The sequence below is a fragment of the Centropristis striata genome, chromosome 23 (assembly GCF_030273125.1).
Source record: "Centropristis striata isolate RG_2023a ecotype Rhode Island chromosome 23, C.striata_1.0, whole genome shotgun sequence".
Taxonomy (NCBI): Eukaryota; Metazoa; Chordata; class Actinopteri; order Perciformes; family Serranidae; genus Centropristis; species Centropristis striata.
Window position 1 is genome coordinate 30,962,069 of NC_081539.1, and position 27,554 is coordinate 30,989,622.

Below are 27,554 nucleotides of genomic sequence, written 5' to 3' on the forward strand. Positions count from 1 at the left end.
GTACCCCAGCATGTAAAAGGAAGGGTACATATTTGTACCTTTTACCACTTTGGTACCCATATGTACCTTTTTGGCCCTCAAAAAGGTACATATAGGTACCTTAAGGTCCAAAGGACTCGTATTATACCCCTTTTTCTGAGAGTGTAACAAGCATACACACACACATCTTTAAATTCACACACACACGCTGCTATATTCAAGTGTAGGCACTCAAATACTCCTTCATTCATAAACTCATACATGCAAAATCACATCGTCTGCTTTAACACGTACACTCAGTTAAAGAAAACACACAGCGGCTGTGTGTTTACAGTCACAACATGCCAGGGGGATGATCAACACACACACACAGCACAAAGATCATCTCCAGGGGCCTCTAAACACAGAGGAAGAGACAGAATATAAAATGTAAATTTTTTTGTCTTGCTACATAAAAATGCAGCGAGCACAGACAAAATGTATTTCCATAATGACTCTGGCTCGCTGTGCATATGGGGCGTTAGCTTCCCTCAGCAGCGCTGCATGTGGAATGAGCTGCTGCTCCGGCTGCCTCTTTCATGAACTCTCCAGGGTTCGTCTGTCCGCTAGCGCCCGCCGCCCTGACATTAAACGCAACACCTCGGAGCCAGACAGGTGGGCCGCTTTATTCAACATTCATGATGTCTGCCCTTCCACATTTCAAGACGACCAACTGACTGAGGCATGTCGTGGTGCTACTTCTGCATGGTGCAGAGGACATATAGGAAATATATGTACAAAAATATATATATAATATATGTACAAACCTGATTCCAATAAAGTTGGGACACTACAGAATGCAATTTGCAAGATCCTATATATAGAGATACAATTTCTTATTTTGAAGTGTTGAGTATCAGGGGAGTATTTTATACTTCAGCCTACTCCCTTTTTTTTCCGAACCAAAATGATATAGGGAAATGCATATTGAATATTAAGTTAACTGGTTCTTATTTCTATCTTATTACTTAAACGGGGCAGATGCATGTATATGTATAGGGCTTTATATACTGTATGTGTGTAAATGTTTATATGTTTATGTACATCTGTTTAATGGTGCCTATGTGAGTATGTGTATGAATATGTATATGCATCTAGTCTACGCTGTTGTAGTTTATGTTGTTTATTTTTATTTTCGGTTCGAAAAGAAGAATTAATAAAAAAAAAATATATATATATATATATGTTCACACAAATAAATGTTTTGGTTTTTACAAATTCTGAATTCTGATTGTGACAATGTGATATAATAATAAACCCTTCCAAAGAGAAAATTAACTTTTAATTCTTACGAATATTCACACATGAAGCTGAAAAAAATATATCCCCAATAAATATAACAGACCTGGAAAAACTTGCTTCAGTTTCAAGACAGACACCAAGGTTAGTGTCACCAATTGAGTATTCAAATCAAATCAATCAAAATTTCTTTATTTATCCCCGAGGGGGAATTCAGTGAGTCTGTTAGCTCTGTTAGAATGAGAGAGCCTGATGTCTGTAGGAGAGAATAATAATAATAATAATAATAATAGGAGAGAAGGATCTTTTGAATCTCTCCATCCTGCAACGCAGAGAGAGGAGCCGTCCACTGCTGTTGTTTTGCTCCATAAAGGTTTTGTGTAGCGCAGGGATTCCCAAAGTGTGGTGCGTGGACCCCTGGGGGTGCGCGAGATGAAAAATGTAATGGCGGTCTGAAAATTACACAATGACATTTTTTCCCCCACACAATAAAGAAGTGTACATAAACATTTCATTTGTAAAATGTAAAATCAAAAACTGTAATATTAATTAATTAATAAATGAAGGCTATTCATAATGCACTTCATCTCAAAATAAAGCGTCTTCCATGTTTCCAGCCTGTGTTATGATGACGGGTTGTTTAGCTCCACGCTCATTTAAAATTGCTGCATTTTTTGTTCAACGCGGCTCAAAATATTATAAACTTTTTTCCCCAACTTATGTGCTTCCTGCCTCTGATCCTGAGCCTGTCATCATCCTCTTTGCTCTTAAAAGTGGAAGCTTGCGCATAACTTTGTTGCATTATATTGAAACTGTGTTTCAGATTAATTCAAATAGGAGAGCTCATTGTTGTGATGGTGATTATTTTATTATATGTGTGTTCTGGTCATTTGAGCATGATTAAACATGCCTCCTTCAATATGGCTATAAAAAAGCTTATTGCATTTTGGGTTTTTTGAAGGTGTGGGGGATTGGGGGTGCGTCAACCCGGTTGGGACATAGAAGGGGGTGCGCGGCTAAAAAACTTTGGGAACCACTGGTGTAGCGGATGATCTGGTATTTCAGGATGGATTCGAACATCTTGACAGCATCTCTTTTGTTCTGATGTCACAGTGAAGCTGACCTCTGACGTTTTGGATATAAAATGCCATCACTTCATCATTCAATCCTTTTAGACATGAAACATGTTTTGGGCAATAACTTGCTAATTTTGACAACACAAGGTCACAATGACCTTGACCTTTGACCTAAATAAAAATCTGTTAGTCGTAAATCCAAGTGGACGCGCCAAAAGGAATTCAAAGGAATTTCCTTCCCGTTTCCCATTGATGAGATATCACATTCAAGGAAACAGGACGGACAAACGGTTGGACTCCATCCAGGGCTGTTGGCATAATAATGACTGAAATATTTAGTTTTCTGAGCACTTTTCCACACCCCACTTTAATGAAACCCACTCTGTTCCTCCGTTTTTAAATTGAGCCTCTGTTTGCTTTCTCTCATCCAAACAGATTTTCTTGCATTCCCAAGACATCACAATGAATCTAGTTGGAACCTCAACAGCTGTCACTTACAAATGATAATGAATATATTATGAAAAACTACTTCACGCTCTGCTGGCTTTCACTTTCTGCAGAGTGCTTTGACTATACATTGCTTCAAGAGTTCAAGGTTTAAAAGGTTGTCTCGTTAGATTTGATGTTTAATTGCACTGAAATATCACAACTGATGGTAAACTGACACGGGGCGGATCTCATGACAACTCCAACGTTGCTGCTTTTTTAATTCTTGCTTTACTGGAAAAGTCAATAGTGTTGCTGTACTCATCAATAAAGTCACTTCCACAAGCCCTGCAGCTTTCCTTACACAGACTAATTATCTGAGGTTGATAATATTGACAAGACGGTTGTGCTGCAGATGAGCAAAGTGAAATAAGATATTCCACAATAACTGACAAAACTGTAATTGCATTTTATTTTTATGTTTTTTTCCTGTTGCCCCACGTTGACATGAAGATGCAAACACCACATTACCACTGTCTTCACATTGTCAGTGTATTCCACACCCTCGTTTTCACAGTGAAAAAAAAAAGGTTGCCTAATTGATTCTGTGTGCTGCCATTTAAATGTGTTTTATGGCCTTTGCATCATCTTTGCTATTCTCATTTTTTCTGTTACACACGTGGGAAATAAACAGCTCAGCAAAGCTTCACACAGAGGTGCAAAATTTGGCAGAGAAGCTAGGGAAAAAGAAGATGGGGGGAGAAAAAGTGTTCTTCAAATAAACCCCTGCTAATGAGCTGGCGAGAGATTTACATAGCTTGATGACTAAGGATCCTGGGTAATTACCCGCGTGCACCTCAAGGTTTAATCTGTGATGAGTATAGGTCTGGTGACAATGGCAGCCAATCAATCCCCGTCTCAGGAGGTCAACGGGAACAGCCGCTCCCTCGCTTTAACCCTTTGATGCACAACATGTAATAACCCCGATAATTTTGGGTCATTTTGTGTCTTTTTATATAATTTTGTGTCTTTTTTTGGTCATTTTCTAATAATTGTGTGTCTGTTTTTGGTAATTCTTTGTATTTTTTGGTCATTTTGTGTCTTTTTTGTGTCATTTTCTAATAATTTTGTGTCTGTTTTGGTAATTCAGTGTATTTTTGGTCATTCTGTGTCTTTTTTGAGTCATTTTGTGTCATTTTCTAATAATTTTGTGGGGTTTTTTTGGTAATTCTGTCTTTTTTGGTCATTTTGTGTCTTTTTTTGTGTCATTTTGGGTCATTTTCTAATAATTTTGTGTCTGTTTTTGGTAATTCTTTGTATTTTTTGGTCATTTTGTGTCTTTTTTGAGTCATTTTGTGTCATTTTCTGTCTTTTTTGGTAATTCAATGTATTTTTGGTCATTTTGTGTCTTTTTTGAGTCATTTTGTGTCATTTTCTAATAATTTTGTGGGTTTTTTTTTTGTAATTCTGTCTTTTTTTGGTCATTTTGTGTCTTTTTGAGTGATTTTGTGTCATTTTCTAATAATTTTGTGGGTTTTTTTTTGGTAATTCTGTCTTTTTTGGTCATTTTGTGTCTTTTTTGGGTCATTTTTTGTCATTTTCTAATAATTTTGTGTCTGTTTTTGGTAATTCTTTGTATTTTTTGGTCATTTTGTGTCTGTTTTTGTGTCATTTTCTAATAATTTTGTGTCTGTTTTTGGTAATTCTTTGTATTTTTTGGTCATTTTGTGTCTTTTTTGTGTCATTTTCTAATAATTTTGTGTCTGTTTTGGTAATTCAGTGTATTTTTGGTCATTCTGTGTCTTTTTTGAGTCATTTTGTGTCATTTTCTAATAATTTTGTGGGGTTTTTTTTTGGTAATTCTGTCTTTTTTAGTCATTTTGTGTCTTTTTTGGGTCATTTTGTGTCATTTTCTAATAATTTTGTGTCTTTTTTTGGTAATTCAGTGTATTTTTGGTCATGTTGTGTCTTGTTTTTTTTGCAAAAAGGGATTTTATTCAAAAATGAATAAAGGAAAACATAAAATTAGGATGTATGATGATCAAAAACAAACTAATTGAGGAAAACCTGGAATACTGATTGATGAAATTAATTTATTGCAAAGATATAGAACATAAAAACTCTGTCGGGTCACTTTAGACCCATGTTGTGCATCAAAGGGTTAACATGAGATATGTATTGTACACTGTGCTTTCAGAGATCACCAATGGCTTTATGAATAATTCCTTCATTAGCTCAAAGAGGACAGACGGCATTAATGCAGGTTCACGTCATCTTTGTTTATATGTAAAGTATTAAAGAAAGAGATGCAGGAACATCTGTACTTATGCAGCACTCCAGTGCAAAATGTGTTAAAAGTCTCTGAGCGGAACACCTTTCCACCTCTCCAGACACTGCTTGTATTGTTCATGGCTGCTGTGAAAACAAGCATTTCATCACATTCTGTGATATGAATATGTAATGTGATTGAGCTGTGAAAACAATACACAATGTTCCCTCTCACTTTGCAATGAGTAGCAATAAGTTAAAGCTCAAGATGAGGCTGCGTCTCAGCTAAACATGCTATTGTGTACAATTTCTTTGTCTGTATTCTTAAGAAGAATTCACTCAGTGAATGTACATAATCACTTTGTACACTTTAAAAAATGTTTGTAGAAATTACAGTAAAACACTGTCAAATTATATCAGAAATAGGGCATGAAATTAAAAATGTAATATCACCGTAGTAGACACTTTTAATTACCGTAAATCAAAGAATAGCACAAATCTTTTACTTTTTTCTGTCATAAACTTTAGAAAACACACAGTTTTGCTGTAAAAAATATTAGATTTTTCATTTAAAATGTATGGAGAAATACCATAACGTCACAAGGACATAACTACCCTAAAAATAATAGCAGACCAAAGGACCTAACAAAGGACCTAAAATGACCAAAAGAGTCACAAAACGACCAAAAAAAAGACAGAAAACGACCAAAAGAGACACAAAACCATCAAAAAAGACACAAAATGACCAAAAGAGACACAAAACTATCTAAAAAGACACAAAATGACCAAAAAAAAGACAGAAAACGACCAAAAGAGACATGAAATTATCAAAAAAAGACACAAAATGACCAAAAAAATACGTAAAATTATCAAATGAGACACAAAATTACCAAAAAGAGACACAATAGGGATAAAATGGCAAGTGATTTTTCAGTCTAAATGACAGATTTAGCTGATATTTACATTTAAATTTACAGTAGAAAACCCACTCACTGTATTTTTTACGGTAAAGTTCTGGCAACCACAGCTGCCGGTATTTTACCGTAAATTAAACAGAATATTTTTTACAGTGTATGTTGGAATAGCCACGGGATATGACTGTCATTAACTTGCATTGTAGCGAAATCCGTGTCATTTTCACGGAAATTTGAGCGATTCCGTGGCTATTCCACGGATTTCTGTGAGACCAGGTTGGAAAAAAAATAACCTGGTGTCAACAACTTGTGAAATCCACAAACAGGGTAATGTCTCCTAAAAGCAGGATTTCACTTCAGAGGCTAAACACGCAGGCAACTTCCCAACCAGTGCATGTTTTCTATGACATTACTTAAGCCATTCAAGGACTTGACTTCATTTCCAGTGAAAGCATGTCAGATTTGATTGATTGGAATGATATAATGCTTGCCCTGGGTACTACACAACTGTCATGGAAATAGGTTGACAGCTGGGGCAGATACTTTATCAGACTTATACAAACGGATTTATCTGTGGCGCCCAGCCCATGATTGTATTAAAATATGTATCGAAGCTTTGAAAGGCCGTTAGGAGTGTTAGAGCGGAGGAATTCACGTTGTCTTCAAGTGTGACAGTGGTGGCAGGGAAATGAAACTTTAGAAGAAGCTTGAGACACATACATTGCCTGGAGATGTGCATGCGTGGTGCGGATTTTCTTTGCTGGAGTTCAACTTAAGGGCAAAACTTAAAGTTGTAAGAAGTCCTCGGAACTGTGATCATGTTTTGAAAGAAGAGGCAGATGATAACTAGTCTTCAAATGAATATTAATGCAATCTAGAATGAAAGCTTAAAGTATTTCCCCCTAATTACTGATGTATCAATAACTGTAAAAGGCTCTAATACTAAACTGTTTCTGAAAGGAAGATGGTTTTAAGGACATTAATCACAAATCAGCATGGATTATTACAAGGTTGGCAAACAAATGTTTCCTCTAAATAAAGATTTTTAACCGTCCCATCACTCAGCAGGCTGCTGCTGTTTAGTCCAAACAAACTGTTCTTTCAGCAGTTTGTCTTGTTCTCTTCACCTGACTGATTTCAATATAGATTTCTCAAGAATACAAGTTGTTGCGAGGCGGTTACATAAGAAGCCCAGTAATCTTTATGCTTGGTTAAAAGTACACAACATGCCCATATTTTCCACCATGCTTAGTGACATTCACTGGAACATGCCCAACAATTCCATTCATACCGGCCAATGATCACGGAAATGTTGGAAAATATCCCCCTGCACCAAATCAGGAAAGCGTACGCACACAGCACATTGAGTATTCCAGCTATTATTCATGACAGCGGTGCTTGTCATAGAGGTAACAATTATTTCTGTTGTTCAGCAGTCAGTATCACATGAGTGCTCTGGTTTCATTCTTTAGGAGGGGGCTCCCTGCTGTGCCTGTGAATCAGCCTTAAATTTGTAAATGATACCACTATCGAGGGCTGTTTAATTCCAAGTGCTTAATAAAAGAGAGTGAGCACACCCGGAGCATATTCACATGCTGAACAGATGAACAACAGCAATGATGATCAACAGCAAACACTGCATTCACGGCACACTCTTCCCTATTCCTTGAAAAGAAAACCTCCTCTGCTCTGTGTGCTGCTGCTCTGTTTTGACTCTTTGCCTTCCAGAGGTGATAAAAGACCTACACTGTAAAAAAAAACTGTTGTTTTTACGGTAAAATACCAGCAGCTGTGGTTGCCAGAACTTTACCGTAATAAATTCGGTGCAACTTTTTCTAATATTACGGTAAAATGATATTAGCACTGTTGATTTCACATTTAAGAATGCCATTTTATTCCATATTCTACCGTAAAAAATAAAACGTTTTTCCATCAAAAGAAACGCTGTTTGTCATATGGCAGATATGATTGACAAGAAAATATTTTATAAATGCTGCATAGATTAAAGATTTTACCATTAAATATTACAGTATATTTCTGTTAGAGATATGGTGTTTCGTACATTTAACAGTGTGAAAATGTATTTTTACAGAAAATAAATGCTAAAAATTACAGTGATGGCTTGTAAATATGTTAGCATATATTTTATATTCACTGTGCCAGTGTATTTTACAGTGAAGTAATGTATTTTTTCCCCCCAAAAAAGGAAAAAATACTGTTTTGGCTGATATATACATTTAGGGTGTTTCATTGTTACTGAAACTGAATTAACCCATTTATCATTTTACGGTCTTTTACTGTCATGGTTTAACAGTTTTTCACCGTAAAATCTACAGATATTTTTAACAGTGTACATGCGATTACAATTTCACTGTTGAAAGCCGTCAATAATTCATGGCTACATGGTATCTGTGCAACTAGTGGAGATCTGCAAGTCAGTTGGTTGTCCCCACAATTTAAAACCACTTTTCTACACTGTAAAAAATAATCTGTTAAATTTACGGTAAATTACCGGCAGCTGTGGTTGCCAGAACTTCACATAAAAAATACAGTGAGGGTTTTTTTCTACTGTAAATATCAGCAAAAACTGTAATTTAGACTGAATATTTCCATTTCTTTTAGGGTAGGTGTGTCATTGTGACATCATGGCATTTCTCCATTAACTTTACATGAAAATGTTATATTTTACAGCAAACTGTTTCCTACAGTTCATGACAGTAAAAGTAAAAATTGTGCTATTCCTTGATTTATGGTAATTAAAAGTGTCTACTACAGTTATACACAATTTTACGCCCTATTTCTGATGCAGTTTGACAGTGTTTTACTGTAATTTCTACAAACATTTTTTACAGTGTAGGTTTAGGGCAAAAAACTTCCTTGTTTGGCATTGGCAATTTTGGCAGTTTGACAGTTAAAAAGTAAATAAATGCATGTAAATGCTTTTTCGGTTGCTGTCTGATGGATTCTTTTGTAAAAAACATGATTTTATTTTGTTGTCTTTGTTTTGTTTGTTTTTGTTGATGTTGTTGTTGTTGTTTTTTGTTGTTTTTTGTAACCGAAATAAAGCATTCATTCATTCATTCAATTTCAAATTGGATGCAATGCATGATGCTAAAATCATACAAACATATGATACACACAGGAGCGTTTCTACAAATGGCAACCCTGTCAGTTGCAGGACTTCATATGGTTCGCTGTTGTAAAAAAAAAAACAGGCCCGATTTCATTGAATTTGAATTTAAAACCACTTTTCTAGGTTTAGGGCAAAACACTTCCTTGTTAGGCATTATAAAAGACAGTTAAAAAATAAATAAATGCATGTAAATGCTAGAAGTGAAGTCGTATCGAGGACGATGTGACTACTGGAAGTGGCAGTTGCGTAAAAAACATGATGTACAAAAGTTAAGTGAATCACACTGTCGACATTTATTTTCACATGAGACAATCCCAACATGGTCCTCCATACCTCCCATCCCCCAGCCCTGCACTCCTACTGTACATCCATCCATCCCTCCATCCTCTGACCTCTGCTGTAAATCTCCGAGCCCAATACTGACACCAGGCGGTGCAGGCAGGTCACTGGGTGGAGAGAGAGGAATAAAACAACAGATTTTATGGCTCTGGAGGAAGCAGCAGTCAGGCTTAGTAAGCCTTGCACTTGATTGGAGTAAGTCACATTTACTGACCACTGATCTCCCACTCCATTAGTTGCAGTACATAAAGGCTGTTAATCCAATGCTCCTCCAGGCAGCCAACACATTTACTCCAGCACACATGGGAGGCAGAACCAGCACTTTAATGCAAATTCATGTGACAAAACTGCTTAATAGATAAAAAAAAAAACAGTTCATAAAAGTCCAGATTAAGTTAAAAGGATGATTCCCATTTACTGCAATTTGGCTCTTACTTTAGTTACTTTACTTTAGGGATGGGTACCTTTCACATTTGAACCGATACGGTACCGATACCCGATACCTGGGAATCTGTACCGGTACTCAACGGTACCAATTTTCGGTACTTTTGCGTAACATATTTATTTCTCAAAATATAAACTTTAAAAAATATATCAAAACAATTTAAAATCCAGGATGAGCAGTGCTTTATTGTTGAGTGAACGTGCATTTTGTTGCAGTGTTATCAAAGAATGCAGAGGAGCGCTCTCAGGTTGCAAAAAAGGTTGCAAGTGCACGTGTGATTTGTTGTGATGATGTCGTAGCTGTGGGCGGAGCACCGGTCAGACAGTATTGTGGGCGTGGCATGGTTGGAATAAACAAAGTTGAGTCGGGCTGCTCTGTGCACATATCGAGGATGACGCAGGAGTCCGAGGGATTTAATTTCAGCAAGGCAGTTTGGAGTAAAGTGGCAGGTAATATTCCTGAGTTGAAGAGCGGAGTATTAGCGGAGGACCAGAGATGCAGCAGCTAGCTGCTAGCTGTTAATGACTGGTCTACAGAAGAATGGAGAGAGCAAACGGAGTAAGGAAGGTCCAATCTGGAGGCAGACGAAGGCCAAGCCCGGGTCAGGACATTGGAGAGATAGCAGCTGGCGGCTAGCAGGCCTCGAGCCGGGCTGTTCGTCTCTGCGCCGCGGTGGAAGAGGGCAGCAGCTAGTGGCCGCGGTGAGCAGACAGGACCAGACCAGGAGGTAAATAAAAAAATAAAAAATAGTGCGATCGTCAGCACGCTTGTTAATCAAAGACGTCAAATGAAAACAGGTTGAAATCAATGATCAGTTTAAAGTTAATGTTGTTTAGGTACCGAAACATGGTACCATTTGATTTTACATGAATCGGTACTCGGTAGTACCGACGGAATTCGGTCGGTACCTATAAAAGTACCGAATTCGGTACCCATCCCTACTTTACTTACCAACCCGGTGTCACCAATCTGCGTACACGTAACACGACTTTACACTGTCATATTGGATGCAATGCATGATGCTAAAATCATACAAACATATGATACACACAGGAGCGTTTCTGCAAATGGCAACCCTGTCAGCTGCAGGACTTCATATGGTTCGCTGGTGTAAAACAAAAAACAGGCCGGATTTCATTGAATTTGAATTTAAAACCACTTTTCTAGGTTTAGGGCAAAAAACGTCCTTGTTAGGCATTATAAAAGACAGTTAAAAAGTAAATAAATGCATGAAAAAACGCGTAAAAAACATGATGTACAAAAGTTAAGTGAATCACACTGTCGCCATTTGTGTTCACACGGGACAACCCGTTCTTCTGAACGTCCACAACCCTCCCAACCTCCCCAATGCAACTTTTGTGTTTTCTACTATGCTTCAGCGTCATTTTTAATATCTACGACAGACTGAGGGCGGCAATAACTCCATGGGGACGGATTGGCATATCATATGCATGCAAAATTTGATTTGCACGTAATTTGAAGGTCAAAGTCCTGTTATTTGTAAGTAGATTTAAGAGAATGGGCTGTTTTATCTGCTATGACAGCATAGTTTATGGACATCTCTGCAATGAGGCAAAAACAAAATCACATGGATTGTAAATTAGGTGATTATCAAAGCTAGATGTGAAACGATTATGTCATTAGTCAATGGACATAAAATATACTATTTTGATTACTGATTAATTCTTTCAGCCATTTTTTCCACATATGGTTAGTTATCTATTTAAAAAAAAAAATCAGAACATTTTTTTTTAAGATGCCACTTTAGGTTTGGGGGAGTTGTAATGGAAATGTTTTACTATTGTACATTTTATAAATGAAATCATTAGTTGAGAAAATAGCAGTTTTAAACTAAACCATTTTATATTTACTTGCGAAATGAAGTAACTTCAAATAATTCAATTCTAATTAAAGCCAACCTCATAGTTCATGTCACTATGTTTTTCTCTCCCAAAGTAGGAAAAGACTATAAATACCTGTAGTAATAAAATAATGTGTTACATTTTAAAATGTGTTTCACCTAACAAGAGTTGTGTTTACTGCTCTGTCAGCCTGTTCACTGTAAACAATTATCTTGTAAATTAACAGTAAAATACTGGCAGCAGGGTTTCCAGTATTCTACTGTTAATTTTACAGTTCCTCTACTGTTATCTACTTTACAGTATGTTACTGTGATAAAACCACATACTGAATTACAGTAAAATCCTGCATTTCATTGATTCTTACAGTAGACTAAAACACAGTAAAGTGCTGAAGCTAGTTGCAATATTGTTGCATTATACAATGCAGTCATTTTTTGTAAATAGAGCATATTACTGTCTGAAAGCCAATTACTATGAATTTAGCGCTGTCTTCACTGTAACCTCACTCATTTTAATATACCATGTACTGAATGAGTTAGTTAAGTTAAATACAGCCATTAAAAATGTGGACAAGAAGAAACTTAGAAAATATCATATATCATATATTTCATGGGAAACGTACCTACAAATTTTGCCCAGAATGCATTGTTTTCTACAGTATAATACTTTTTTAAAGGAAAACAGTATGTTGCTGTCATAATTTGGCTGTTTTCTTACAGCAACCTGTTACAGTGTTGCTTTAAGATGCTGTTTAACATTTAGAAGCACCAAACTTCCACATCTCAAGCTTAAACTCCTCCTGATGAAGTGCCACGGTGATGCTGAACACAATGAGCAGAGCATGGAGCTACAAAACAAATGCTTTGCCACCAGCCAGACGAGCAGCGACCTGGAGGGCCTGTATGTGAGACTGGATGGAGTCGTGGATATATAGTGCATGACAGTCAAAGACTCAGACAACCAAAAAGCCAGTAAGTCATTTATCAAGGCGACAAGCTGCGTCTTAAAGAATGGATGGCTGCAGCAACCTTGGAGCCTGATGTGTAAAAAGCCTGACAAACACACATGATGAATCTGCACGGCATTAACACCAGGTAGACCCCACGCCAGGTCAGACTGCAGGAGAAGATCTCATGCAGGGAACAGAAACACAGAGCAGAGATCTGAACCAGGTCAGGATGAGCTCAGGACAGTCAACAACAATAAATAACAAGCTACTGTATCTTTATGATCAATCAGTTGATTTGTGAGCATACTAACATGAGAAAACAGTTCAGCCCATAACATCAGACATTGATGCAGGACAACCAGTGCACTGTAAAAAAATGTTTGTAGAAACAGTAAAACACTGTCAAATTGCATCAGAAATACACTGTAAAAAATGTCTGTAGATTTTACGGTGAAAAACTGCTAAACCATGACAGTAAAAGACCGTATAATGATCAATGGGTTAATTCAGTTTCAGTCACAATGAAACACAGTGTATGTATATATCGGCCAAAACAGTATTTTTTACAATTAAAAAAAAAAAATATATACATTACTCCACTGTAAAATACACCGGCACCATGTTCATAGCAAAAATATACTGTAGTATATATTTACAAGCCATCATTTTTGCATTTATTTTTTGTAAAAATACTTTTTCTCACTGTTAAAGGTACGAAACACCATATCTCTAACAGAAAAATATACTGTAATATTTAATGGTAAAATCTTTAATTTATGCGGCATTTATAAAGTATTTTCTGGTCAATTATATGGCAGAACAGCGTTTATTTTGATGGAAAAACTTTTTATTTTTTACGGTAAAATATGGAATAAAAGGGCAATCTTGAACGTGAAATCAACAGTGCTAATATCATTTTACCGTAATATTAGAAAAAGCTGCACCGCATTTATTACGGTAAAGTTCTGGCAACCACAGCTGCTGGTTTTTTACCGTAAAAACAAGTTGTTTTTTTTACAGTCTGTAGATTTTATGGTGAAAAACTGCTAAACCATGAGAGTAAAATACCGTAAAATGATAAATGAGTTAATTCAGTTTCAGTAACAATGAAACACTGTAAATATATATATCAGCCAAAACTGTTTTTTTTTTTAAATACATAACTCCACTGTGAAATACACTGGCACCTTGTTTGTAACAAAATATATTGTAATATATATACAAGCCATCACTATAATTTTTGCATTTATATTTTGTAAAAATACTTTTTCTCACTTTTAAATGGACTAAACACCATATCTCTAACAGAAATATACTGTGATATTTAATGTTAAAATCTTTGTATTATGCGGCATTTATAATTATAATTAGTTTTAGTATTTTCTTTTCAATTATATGGCAGAACAGAGTTTCTTTTGATTGAAAAACTTTTTCTTTTTTACAGTAAAATATGGAATAAAATGGCAATCTTAAACATGAAATCAACAGTGCTAAAATCATTTTACCGTAATATTAGAAAAACTTGCACCGTATTTATTACGGTAAAGTTCTGGCAATCACAGCTGCTGGTTTTTACCATAAAAACAACAGGTTTTTTTTACAGTGTAGATTGTCATCGCTCTTAGTGTCAAATTTATCCATACATTCTGATATCACTGTGAATAATGTGGGGGAATCAGGATGAAATGCTTCTCCAGTTTTAGGGCAGTCTAATGTTTACATGGCTTAGGTTTTTCTGTGATAAATGAGCCGACAATCCAGCTCAGAGGAGAGGAGTTAACATGAGGAGACAGGCGCTCCAGCATGCAGGTTCAATTGCTTTATTGATGAGGCAGGGGAAGCAGTCAACAGCTGATTGCGAGTTTAATTAAGTGCACTTGTCAAGGACACAGGCCTCAGCTCTGCTGAGTCGAGAAGACCGTCCACTTCCTGAAAACCCCATCATAACTCTGGAGCACCCTGATGGATAACTCCACGTCTTTGGGGACCGAAAATAGTCATCTTTGAGCTAACTCAGGTTTCAATTAGCTTCTACTACACCTTCCATCTCACAGCACCTTTCTGCTTTGTTAAATCAGTGAAGGAAGAAGCCTGCAGGACTTCCTGTTCAAAGCAGTGTCTGGATTTTGGACGCTTCAAGGCACTGAACTCTACTTTTGTAATTGGACACAGTGAGATGTCTCTTTGTTGCATTCTGCCTCAGTACACTGTAAAAAATAATCTGTTAAATTTACCGGCAGCTGTGGTTGCCAGAACTTCACCGTAAAAAATACAGTGAGGGGTTTTCTACTGTAAATATCAGCAAAAACTGTAATTTAGACTGAATATTTCCATTTCTTTTAGGGTAATTGTGTCATTGTGACATCATGGCATTTCTCCATTAACTTTACATGAAAATGTTATATTTTACAGCAAACTGTTTCCTACAGTTCATGACAGTAAAAGTAAAAATTGTGCTATTCCTTGATTTACGGTAATTAAAAGTGTCTAATACAGTTATACACAATTTTACGCCCTAAAGTGGCTGTGAATTATTATATTATTATTATTAACATCTGCACAGCGAGCTGTCTCAGCCAATCATTTGGCTTAAACAGCAATCCATAGAAGGTCTTATTGATGAAACAAATGCATTAGTGTCATTACTTATATCACTCTAAATCCAACTTTATTGATTACACATCTTTGGTAAGATTTCCTACGACGATAACTTTTTTTTCATGTGCAAAAAATGTTTCCTGCTGTCAGTCTCACATTCTGCTGTTGATCTAGGTGTCATTCATCAAAACTCCACAAGAACATGTAATGGCGTAATTATTTAAACAATGATTGGCAGCCTAAATAACATCATATTTCTGGAGAACCTTTGAAAAGGGTGTACATTTGCATAAGCAACATGGATTAATGCGACAGCAGAGCAGCTGCTCTCTCCAGGAGGCCAGCACGATAACAACTTTCAGTGATTTGGCGTAATCAGTAAAACTTTCTGTTTTGAGGTTAAATTTGTGAGAATATGAGAAGAGGAAGGCTGTGGAGAGGGGAAAGTAAACTCAGACGAAGAAGAGTGACTGATACCGATTCATGCACAGTAGATAAAATAAAACAGAAATGTTATATTATTGTGTGTGCGTTTTAAATGGAGACAAGATGTGACTTTTAAAGTGGTAATAATGACACTTATGGTTTCTATTTTCATTCCTCACACTTGCTTTTCAGAATACTGTAAGTTTTTAAGTTACAGTTGAAATCATATGTCTTAATGCTAATGATAATGAAAACAATGACAATGCTGTTAATGCATGTTGTCATGTTGGCTTTTATATGTGGATGAGGATTTATTAAAACACCATCTGAACATGGAGTCCAAAAGGCATCACTGTAAACTGGAACATGCTGACCAAGGCCCCGTTTACACGAGGACGGTCTGAACAGAAGACGCAAAAGTGGCGTCGCGTCTTCACTTTTTATTCCTCGTTTAGACGAGCGTTTTCAAGAGGAAATCTGCTGCATACGGTGACGCAAAAGTGTGTGAAATGTGATTGTATGCAGCCAGGCGGCATCACTTAAAGCCATAAGAGCATCTTTGGGCATGCAGAAGTTTTCACGCCACACATTTTCATCAGCTACTCCTTCCACAAAGTTCTCCTCCATCACTAGATCTCCCAGGTCTCCTCCAAAGCCCTCTGGCTGGTTTTGGCCATTTAGTGTCTTTTTTGTGGTCAATTTGTGTCTTTTTTTGTCAGTTTGTCTTTTTGTGGTCAATTTTTGTCTATCTTTGGCAATTTTGCATATTTTTTGTGTGGTTATTTTGCATCTTTCTTGGTTATTTTGCATCTTTCTTGGTCAATTTGTGTCTTTCTTGGTCAATTTGTGTCTTTTTTTGTCAATTTGTGTCTTATTTGGTCAATTTGTGTCTTTTTTGTCATTTTTTGGGGTTATTTTGCGTCTTTTTGTGGTCAATTTGTGTCTTTGGCCATTTTGTGTTTTTTTTTGTCAATTTGTGTCTTTTTGGGTCAATTTGTGTCTTTTTTTGGTCAATTTTTGTCTTTTTTTGTCCATCAGCTACTCCTTCCACAAAGTTCTCCTCCATCACTAGATCTCCCAGGTCTCGTTCACAGCCGTCTGGCTCCTCCCACCAATCGCTGCATCCAGAATGTGATGGAGGTAATTCCAGATCCTTTTCTGTTCACTAATACTATCTGTACATATCCTGGACATTTGGTGGAAAGACTCCTGTAAGTTTATTAGAGCTGCCAGAGCAGCTTGAAGGTCCCACCATGGAAATAATCCCACGTTTCTTTATTTCCTGTCCTGGAGCATGTATGTGACGTAAACACATACGTGACGTGAGCAGATCAGATCAGAGTTTTGTGTCTTGTCAGTGTAGACGACACGCTACGGAGGAGAGGATTACACTTTTACACTTTGGAGGGTGGTTTCAGATTTTTGCGTCTTTAAGCCCCAAAAACGCCGTCACCGCCTAAACGAAAGGCACTTCACATAAAATATTTTGTCGTTTTTACCCGCAAGCGTCCTCGTGTAAACGGGGCCTTAGATTCCAAACATTTTCAGCTCAGGATTCCCTGCTGCAGCACTTGAAGACCTACCAGTCTGGGTGAAAATGAACATATCTATTTGATCAAATAATCATCTAGTGATGTTCTCAATAGCTTTAAATGATTTCTTGACCCAGAAAATGTAGATTTTGACACCGAGATTGACCTTCTAAGTGGCTTGGAAGATATAGCATTTCTCATAGACTTTATATGGCTGCCATCTCCGATCCACAATCTTGATGAAGTGGCTCCTACCAAAAATTGAAACTTATGGTGATAGAGAGTATGTGGAAAAAAATTGGTGCCTTTGTCCAGCGTGTCCCCTTTATTTAGCTAAGCCGCCTGACTATATGGTTTGTTGAGGACGGCAGCTGGAGTAGAGGAGGAGGAAGTGTTGAAGTGTTGAAGTGTTGGAGGAAGGGCAGTTTGAGCCTTAAGGAGGCTATTATCCACTGTTCACCCTCTCTCAATGTAAGTTAGTTGGAATTCTCAATATATGACCCAATCTGCTTCTGCTGGCCATAAAATATTGATGGAAAGCCTTCAGGTCGGAATATGAGTCCACAGGTTTTTGACTGATTTTTTTATTATTACAATTTCTACTCCTTCATGTGCCCTTGTCACTGTGCAGCTACATCAAGCCCATTCAGCTTTCTGTCTTTAGTCTGACATAATAAAAAAATCAAACATAATTACTTCACATCTTATATGGCTTTTTAAAATTATTTTTTAAATCATATCTGTGATGTTGCCTTTGGATATTTCAAATTCCACCTGATTATCTTGTGTAGGGTTTCAAACAGTGTTTGACAGGCATCATTTTGTACAAAAATAATCAATGGTGTGATTCATGTAGATCCATGGATTAAAGCAGACCAGCAAAATCTCTAACATTAATATGTCTGATTGATTTGTGTTTGTGTTATAGCTTACCTATAGACCATGCCTGCCTCTCCTCTCCTGTGCTGCTTCTGTGGTTTGTAGCAGCCTCAGTTCATTGTAATGAATGGGCTAGTTGTGTTTGGATGACAATGTGGTAGAGGCTCCCAAAGCCAGGGCCAACGTTTGTAGAGAGACGATGTAGTCGGCCATTGTTGTCATATGCTTTTGCAAAGCGAGAAGGGGAGAAGACGGGGTTGGAAAGATGAATAAAACAGTGGCTTACCACTTCAGATGTTATCATCTTTTGTTTGATTTATGTTGAAGCATATTCAACTTGTGGTAGAACTATTTACATGCCAGACACCACAACAGCTATAATTTAGGTAAATCAAGGTAAAAGATGAAACAATTCTGGGGCGTCCCGGTGGCTCACACTGGTAGCAGTTATCATGAAGGCCAGACTGGGGATTTCCACCGGACGCGTTACAGCAGCAGCACGTCAGCTTAGCGAGCCGGCCGTATACACGCGAGATAACGAGATCACGCGATAATCCTGACCATACGGGAGACCGCAAGATCCCGTGATAAACTTTAAACTCTATTTATACAGTCTATGGATAAACTGTGTGTATAAAGTAAACAACAACAACAAAAAACAACTTACTTTGCTTCTCTGAGGTGAAAGATATGTTGATCTGACCATCTATCCTTATAAAAACAATATGTTATGTCATAAATGATTGTATGATGTTCCACTTCAACAATCAGTCTCTTGTCTTCCGTGTCGCCGATCCTCTGAGACCCTTTGATTGATTGATTGATTGATTGATTGATTGATTGATTGATCTGGTGCCCCGGTCATAACATAATGTTGATGTGAAGTAGTTTTAGGCTGCATGAACTGCGTATTGTGTTTTATTTTGAAAGGGGCGGAAGTGTTTTACGCTGATTCTGAGTCGGACTTCCTGTCTGGTGATCTGCTCTGTTGAGATTCACGCGATTTGGCAGCGTCTCGCGGAGAAATAGAAGTCCTAGCTAATGCTCGCGGAGAGACGCTGACGTGACGCTGCAGGAACGTTACGCAGCGCGCCCGGTGGAAACGCTCTCATTGATTAGAGTGTTACCTATTTGCAACGTCATACGCGACGCTGACGTTACGCTGCAGTAACGCGCCCGGTGGAAATCAGGCTTTATGCTTGCTGCAGAGGACCCGGGTTTGAATCCGGCCTGAGGTCCCTTTGCTGCATGTCTTCCCCTCTGTCTCCCCCTTTCTACCTATCTCTATCTAATAAAGCAGTAAAAATGCCAAAAAAATAATCTTTAAAAAAAAAAAAAAAAAAAGATGAAACAATTCTAGCTGTAACTCTCAAGCCTGATTTCCACCGGGCGCGTTACTGCAGCATCACGTCAGCGTCGCGTACGCCGTTGCAAATAGGTAACACTCTAATCAATAATAGGTAACACTCTAATCAATGAGAGCGTTTCCACCGGGCGCGCTGCGTAACGTTACTGCAGCGTCTCAGCAGCGTCTCTCCGCGAGCATTAGGTAGGACTTCTATTTCTCCGCGAGACGCTGCCAAACCGCGTAAATCTCAACAGAGCAGATCACCAGACAGGAAGTCCGACTCAGAATCAACGTAAAACACTTCCGCCCCTTTCAAAATAAAACACAATACGCAGTTCATGCAGCCTAAAACTACTTCACATCAACATTATGTTATGACCGGGGCACCAGATCAGCAATCAATCAATCAATCAATCAATCAAAGGGCCTCAGAGGATCGGCGACACGGACGACAAGAGACTGATTGTTGAAGTGGAACATCATACAATCATTTATGACATAACATATTGTTTTTATAAGGATAGATGGTCAGATCAACAGATCTTTCACCTCAGAGAAGCAAAGTAAGCTGTTGGTTGTTGTTGTTGTTGTTTACTTTATACACACAGTTTATCCATAGACTGTATAAATAGAGTTTAGAGTTTATCACGGGATCTTGCGGTCTCCCGTATGGTCAGGATTATCGCGTGATCTCGTGATCTCGCTGACATGCTGCTGCTGTAACGCGCCCGGTGGAAATCCTCAGTCACCATTATTTCTGTGATGTCTTTCTGAAGTTTAAGAAGTGAAACAAACCTTTTTCCCATGATGCTCTCCTGCCCCCCTGCTCTCTGCCCTATTGGACCTCCCCATGATGGGTCTGATGGGAACATATACAGCCGGACTAATCCCCCGTAGCTTGACGGCGGGATATTCTCAGTGTTGATGGAGCTATTGATCATGCACACATTAAAATGATGTCGGCAGCGGTAAATGCCAATGGTGGAGAGGTCCATTAATCAGGAAATCAATGGCTGTGTCAATAGGCTGCCTCAGCCATGACAATAGATGACAGTCTAGAGGTGGAGCTTAGGGTTAGCTGAGCAGAAAGATATAAGTCCATCCTGTCTCCATCCTGTCCTCCTCCACCCGCAGGCATGACTTCATCATTTACTAAATCCTTTTAGGGACCGCTCGGCCCCACAACTCATTGAAGGCAGAGAGCGTGAGTGGGTCATGAGTCATGGTGGGATATGAGTAAGTTCAGTGTCAGCTTTCCTCCACTTGCACCCTGGAGACAGTCGCCTCCATGACTGAAAGGCACACATCAGTGAAACACTCCTTACAGTTGTTAAAGTCAAACATCAGCTGATTCTACAGTACAGGAGGATGTTCACATCATGCATAACAGTTATAATTATAAATGTTATAATATTTTGAGCTGCGTTGAACAAAAATTGCAGCAAATTTAAATGAGCGTGGAGTGAACACAACCCCGTCATCTTTTAAAACTTGTATGTACATTCCTATGTTATGTGTATGATTTTTATGTGAAGCACTTTGTGACTTCTGTCTGTGAAAGGTGCTATATAAATAAAGTTTACTTACTTACTTACTTATCATAAAACAGGTTGGAAAAATGACACATGAACAAGAAGATAACTTCTTCTACGCTTCATTATAAGATCAAAAATAGATGCAAAAATGACCAAAGATGACACAAAATTATCAAAATAGACACAAATTGACCACAAATACATGTAAAAATGACCAAACAACCAAAAAATAGATGCAAAAATGAACAAAATAGGTGCAAAAATGACCAAAGATGACACAAAATTATCAAAATAGACACAAATTGACCACAAATACATGTAAAAATGACCAAACAACCAAAAAATAGATGCAAAAATGAACAAAGATGACACAAAATTATCAAAATAGACACAAATTGACCACAAATACATGTAAAAATTACCAAACAACCAAAAAATAGATGCAAAAATGAACAAAGATGACACAAAATTATCAAAATAGACACAAATTGACCACAAATACATGTAAAAATGACCAAACAACTTGCACCCTGGAGACAGTCGCCTCCATGACTGAAAGGCACACATCAGTGAAACACTCCTTACAGTTGTTAAAGTCAAACATCAGCTGGATTCTACAGTACACGATGATGTTCTCTGGGTTTTCCTGCAGCAGTGAGAGGAACACGTAACACATGTTCCATCTTGGTCATTTTCTATCCTGACTGCAGGAACTCACACTAAAAAAAATAACTTGTTCCCAGAACGTAATAAAATTATGGAAATAATTTCCACCTAAATAAAATGCTTTAATTTAACGAGAAACAATTTTGTTGAGTGAACAAAACATAAATATGTCGGGTCAACATGATGTATTTGCATTACTGTTAATTAATTACCAGGGTCAGTCCAACTAGATTTGTAAGGGTAATTGTAACATACTAACATAATTTTCTTGGGCCATTTAAACGTGTACGACATTATTAAGAGTTACTTTATTTAATAGGGTAGTTACAACTACTTTTTAAATTGGTCCAGTACATGAATTAATTGTAATGATCCAACAAAACAAAGTTAGGTTGAAGTGGTTTAGCCTAAAAGATTACCTTTATCATATGAAAATGAACATAATAGTAATTATTCATTTATTCAACCTATATAACCCCAGCTGGTGTCAAGTTTAGAAAAGAAAAACATAAAGCAAATTGGGTTGTTTTAACTTTTAAATTATTCTAGTAACACATGTTCCATCTTGATCATTTTCTTTTTTCTCAATATTTTTATTAGGAGGTAAGGCACATTACAACAGGAAGCAATGTATATTTATATAATTACATGGAGTATCACATCACATCTGCATCACAATTGAAAATATAAACATATCGACACAATAGAAATACTGTGCATCATGAAGAATGAAGAGCAAGACATGCAGTCTGCCTCCTAGGATTTAGTTTTCTTATTTTATATTTATGGCCCAATAGGAACATGATTGGGTGACTAACAAACAATGTATAAATCAAAAAATAATAATTAAAAAGAGAAAGTAAAAAATAAGGTGAAAATAAATAAGTAATAATAAATAAATAAATAAATAAGTAACTGAGGATTCTTGTATGTAATAATTAAATAAGTGTTTTAGCTACAGGGTGGAGACAAAATAAAAGGGAAGGTCATTTTCTATCGTTTCTGCAGGAACTCAGAACAATAAAAGAGATTTACAGCTGGACTTGTGGCGTTGTGTGTCCACCGTGGTTGTGGGTCCAGGAGTTTCTATTTATGTGACTTGTTTCCTTGTTTACTGTAGCTGTTGGCCATTGATTGAATTTGTTGCTACAACAAACAGAGCCATGGCTCCCTGGCCAGCACTGACTCCACCAATAATACAATAGCAGAGCTGGCCCAAGTATCTTAATGTGGATCATTAATCATAAAACCTGTCATATTAATCAAATATCTCCCTATGCTAAATTATGTTTCCAAAAAATGTTCCCTGCAGTTTTTTCTGCTGATGGAATAAATAAATTAGAGCTTATTATGGATAATGACAAAGTTGGTGCAATTGTGGTATTTGACCCATGACCAGAAAAATGTCAAACTTTAAATTTCTCCAATACTTTGGTTTATGACCAAATATCTGCCTAACAGATTGCATTATCAACAGGATTTTAGTGTAAATTAACACATTTCAACATGTTACCATAATATACCATAATATTTTGAGCTGCGTTGAACAAAAATTGCAGCAAATTTAAATGAGCGTGGAGTGAACACAACCCCGTCATCTTTTAAAACTTGTATGTACATTTCTATGTTATTTGTATGATTTTTATGTGAAGCACTTATCATAAAACAGGTTGGAAAAATGACACATGAACAAGAAGATAACTTCCTCTATGCTTCATTATAAGATCAAAAATAGATGCAAAAATGACCAAAGATGACACAAAATTATCAAAATAGACACAAATTGACCACAAATACATGTAAAAATTACCAAACAACCAAAAAATAGATGCAAAAATGACCAAAATAGATGCAAAAATGACCAAAGATGACACAAAATTATCAAAATAGACACAAATTGACCAAAAATACATGTAAAAATTTCCAAACAACCAAAAAATAGATGCAAAAATTACCAAAATAGATGCAAAAATGACCAAAGATGACACAAAATTATCAAAATAGACACAAATTGACCACAAATACATGTAAAAATTACCAAACAACCAAAAAATAGATGCAAAAATGACCAAAATAGATGCAAAAATGACCAAAGATGACACAAAATTATCAAAATAGACACAAATTGACCACAAATACATGTAAAAATTTCCAAACAACCAAAAAATAGATGCAAAAATGACCAAAATAGATGCAAAAATGACCAAAGATGACACAAAATTATCAAAATAGACACAAATTGACCACAAATACATGTAAAAATTTCCAAACAACCAAAAAATAGATGCAAAAATGACCAAAATAGATGCAAAAATGACCAAAGATGACACAAAATTATCAAAATAGACACAAATTGACCACAAATACATGTAAAAATTTCCAAACAACCAAAAAATAGATGCAAAAATGACCAAAATAGATGCAAAAATGACCAAAGATGACACAAAATTATCAAAATAGACACAAATTGACCAAAAATACATGTAAAAATTACCAAACAACCAAAAAATAGATGCAAAAATGACCAAAATAGATGCAAAAATGACCAAAGATGACACAAAATTATCAAAATAGACACAAATTGACCACAAATACATGTAAAAATTTCCAAACAACCAAAAAATAGATGCAAAAATGACCAAAATAGATGCAAAAATGACCAAAGATGACACAAAATTATCAAAATAGACACAAATTGACCACAAATACATGTAAAAATTTCCAAACAACCAAAAAATAGATGCAAAAATGAACAAAAAATGACACAAAATTGAATAGCCTGTATTTATTAATTAATCAATAACACGTCTTTATTGTGTTGGGGGGGGAAAAATGTAATTGTGTCATTATCAGACCGCCATTACATTTTTCATCTTGCGCACCCCCAGGGGTCCACGCACCACACTTTGGGAATCCCTGCTGTAGACTATAAATCTGATTGAGAGATCAGTCAATATAAAAACAGTCAAATGTAAACGTGAACAGAGGCTTTACAGTTTTAAATAAAACTCCATAGTAAACTATATAAATAAACAGACAATGAAAGCCTTGAGGAGAAATATTTGTCGTCAGTAAAATATTAATAACTGACACATGAGAAGCTTCTTTCATTCAGCTACCACACACATTTTCCTCTGGAAAGAGTATAAAAGGAATCTTCAATCACCACGAGTATCATCAGTTCATATTAAAGTCAATTTCCTTCGTGATTCAAGTGTTATTTTAAATGCTTTACTGGACTCATCACAATGTTCGGCTCTCAGAATGTTCCTCTATGTTTCTATAATGAAATTCCCAATGACCGCTTGAATCACCAGAACGCAGCAGCACTTCTGATGTCTTAAAATAGAACAAAGAATAACAGGCTTATTAAAATCTAATCTGGGTCATGGGATAAAAAGACAACTGTACCTATAATGGAACTCCAAGAAATCCAATGTAATAAAGTCGAACTGTGCAGATGGGAGTGTGTGTTTAGCAAAAAAGTGCCAGATTGCTTAAATGGCACAAGCTGAAAATTACAATGCCACTCCACGTGGGCCTGCAGGTTTCATGCCACGCTGCAGCTTTACAGTTGTCAAGTAATTGCTGAGAGGGACTTGACTTTTTCCATTTTGAAGCCATTCCTCTCCCCGTCAAGCATTACATGAATGGCAGTGAAAGAACTCATGTCTAGACCAGAAATTGGCAGGCAATCTGGTGCGAGTTTTCCCTCTTTGTGAATCCGTCTTTTAGCAAAAGCTGCAACTTGGAACATTCCTTTTTAGCAGTTTTTTCCCCTCCTCTTTTCGATAAGTGAATTGAATTGCAAAGACCTGGATATAATTTGACTTTAGACATAACCAATTTATCTCACACCTCAGTGCAATCCGAGACCCGGTAATGAAAAGCCGGGCTGTGAGTCGGGATTGTCGGAGAGTGACACCTGCTTCAGTTGGTTCAAATTAGAAATGCCAAAAGAAAGGAAGAAACTGTCAAATAGAAATGTGTCAGACATTTTACAGGTCTAATACTCTTGTAGGCTGGAGGGTTGAGGTTTCACTCCAAGGGTCTTTCAAAAAGTGTGATGTGAGCTGCGCTTAGCACACAGTCAGAAAAACTTCCTACTAGGGGAAAATACAAAGAAACAGCATTTTAACTCACAATTCTAAGAAAGTAAAGGAAGATTTCTCAACTGTGAAAGTACACTCAAAAAAAGAATTAAGCCAAAAACGTGGACTTTATGTAATTTAATTACATGTAAATTTTCCATGTAATTTTGTTACATAAGTTGAATGTAAAAGGTCAAATTAAATGCAATGTTTTTCTTTCATTTAAAAGTAATATAGATACATTAAATAATGCAAATTTCTACATAAACCAAATATGTAAATTTACTTAAAGTTTATGTATACTTTTACATAAACCTTATGAGTTTATTCAAGCATCTCATACGCAAGCAGTTATGAAAAAGTTTCTTTATTAACATTAAGCACCAAATTGGGGCAACAGATTACTGTTTAGGGAACACATATTCAACATTAATTAGTTGATTATTAGCATGCAAATAAGTAACATATTGGCTCTTAATTAGTCATTATTCAGTAGTTATTAATGCCTTATTCTGCATGGCCTTATTATACAACCAGTAAGACATTAACTAAGAGTTTTCCCTCAATAACCTCAGAATTATTGATTATTAGTAGTAAGTAAGGAAGTTGTTGTATATGAGTTATGATCTTAATAAGCTTTACTTTGTATGGACTTTATGTCTCTTTAACTTTATATGTAATATTGAATGAACTCATAAGGTTTATGTAAAAGTATACATAAACTAAAGTAAATTTACACATCAAGTTTATGTAGAAATTTGCATTAAAGTTATTTAATTTATCTATATTACTTTTAAATGAAAGAAAAACATTGCATTTAATTTGACCTTTTACATTCAACGTATGTGACAAAATTACATGGAAAATTTACATGTAATTAAATTACATAAAGTCCACGTTTTTGGCTTAATTCTTTTTTTGAGTGTAGGGAAATGCATGTGATGTCAAGTGTGCATGGTGGCACACACTAAATATGATGCAGGTTCACTTCCCTTTATTCTAACAAACTGTCAAAACAGATCAGTTTGGGCATTATTGGCTCATTACTATTGATAGTATTTGAAATTGTTCTTTAGCCTCAAAAGCGTTTTCCCTGACTTTGTCAAGTTTCTGGTGGAAAAATACTGCAGAGCTAAAAAATCTATTTAAGTTCACCTTTCTGTTATGTGCGCGTCTCTGGGGAGCTAGAAAAATGTCCAGCTGGAGTGTTTCTTATTGCTTTTTCAGTCCGCTGTTACCAAAGATTTGAGTCTCCAATCGACCAGTTTTCTATAAATCACAATAAACACTTAGCAGTTCAATACATGAAACATCTGTGAGGAGGTCAGTAAAGCGATAAAACTGCTTTAATGTTGTGTAAAATATGACAGTAGATGGCAATATTATGTGATATACAGCATGACTCCATGCTATAAAGACCAGAGCAGAGTTATTTGTCATGCTATGCTTGTTTGGAGTATTGATGGAGATTATCCACGACAACTTAACAGATTGCACTGTAAAAAAAAACTGTTGTTTTTACGGTAAAAAACCAGCAGCTGTGGTTGCCAGAACTTTACCGTAATAAATATGGTGCAACTTTTTGTAATATTACGGTAAAATGATATTATCACTTTTGATTTCCCGTTTAAGATTGCCATTTTATTCCATATTTTATCATAATAAATAAAAAGTTTTTCCATTAAAAGAAACGCTGTTCTGCCATATAATTGACAAGAAAATACTTTATAAATGCCGCATAAATTAAAGATTTTACCATTAAATATTACAGTATATTTCTGTTAGAGATATGGTGTTTAGTACATTTAAC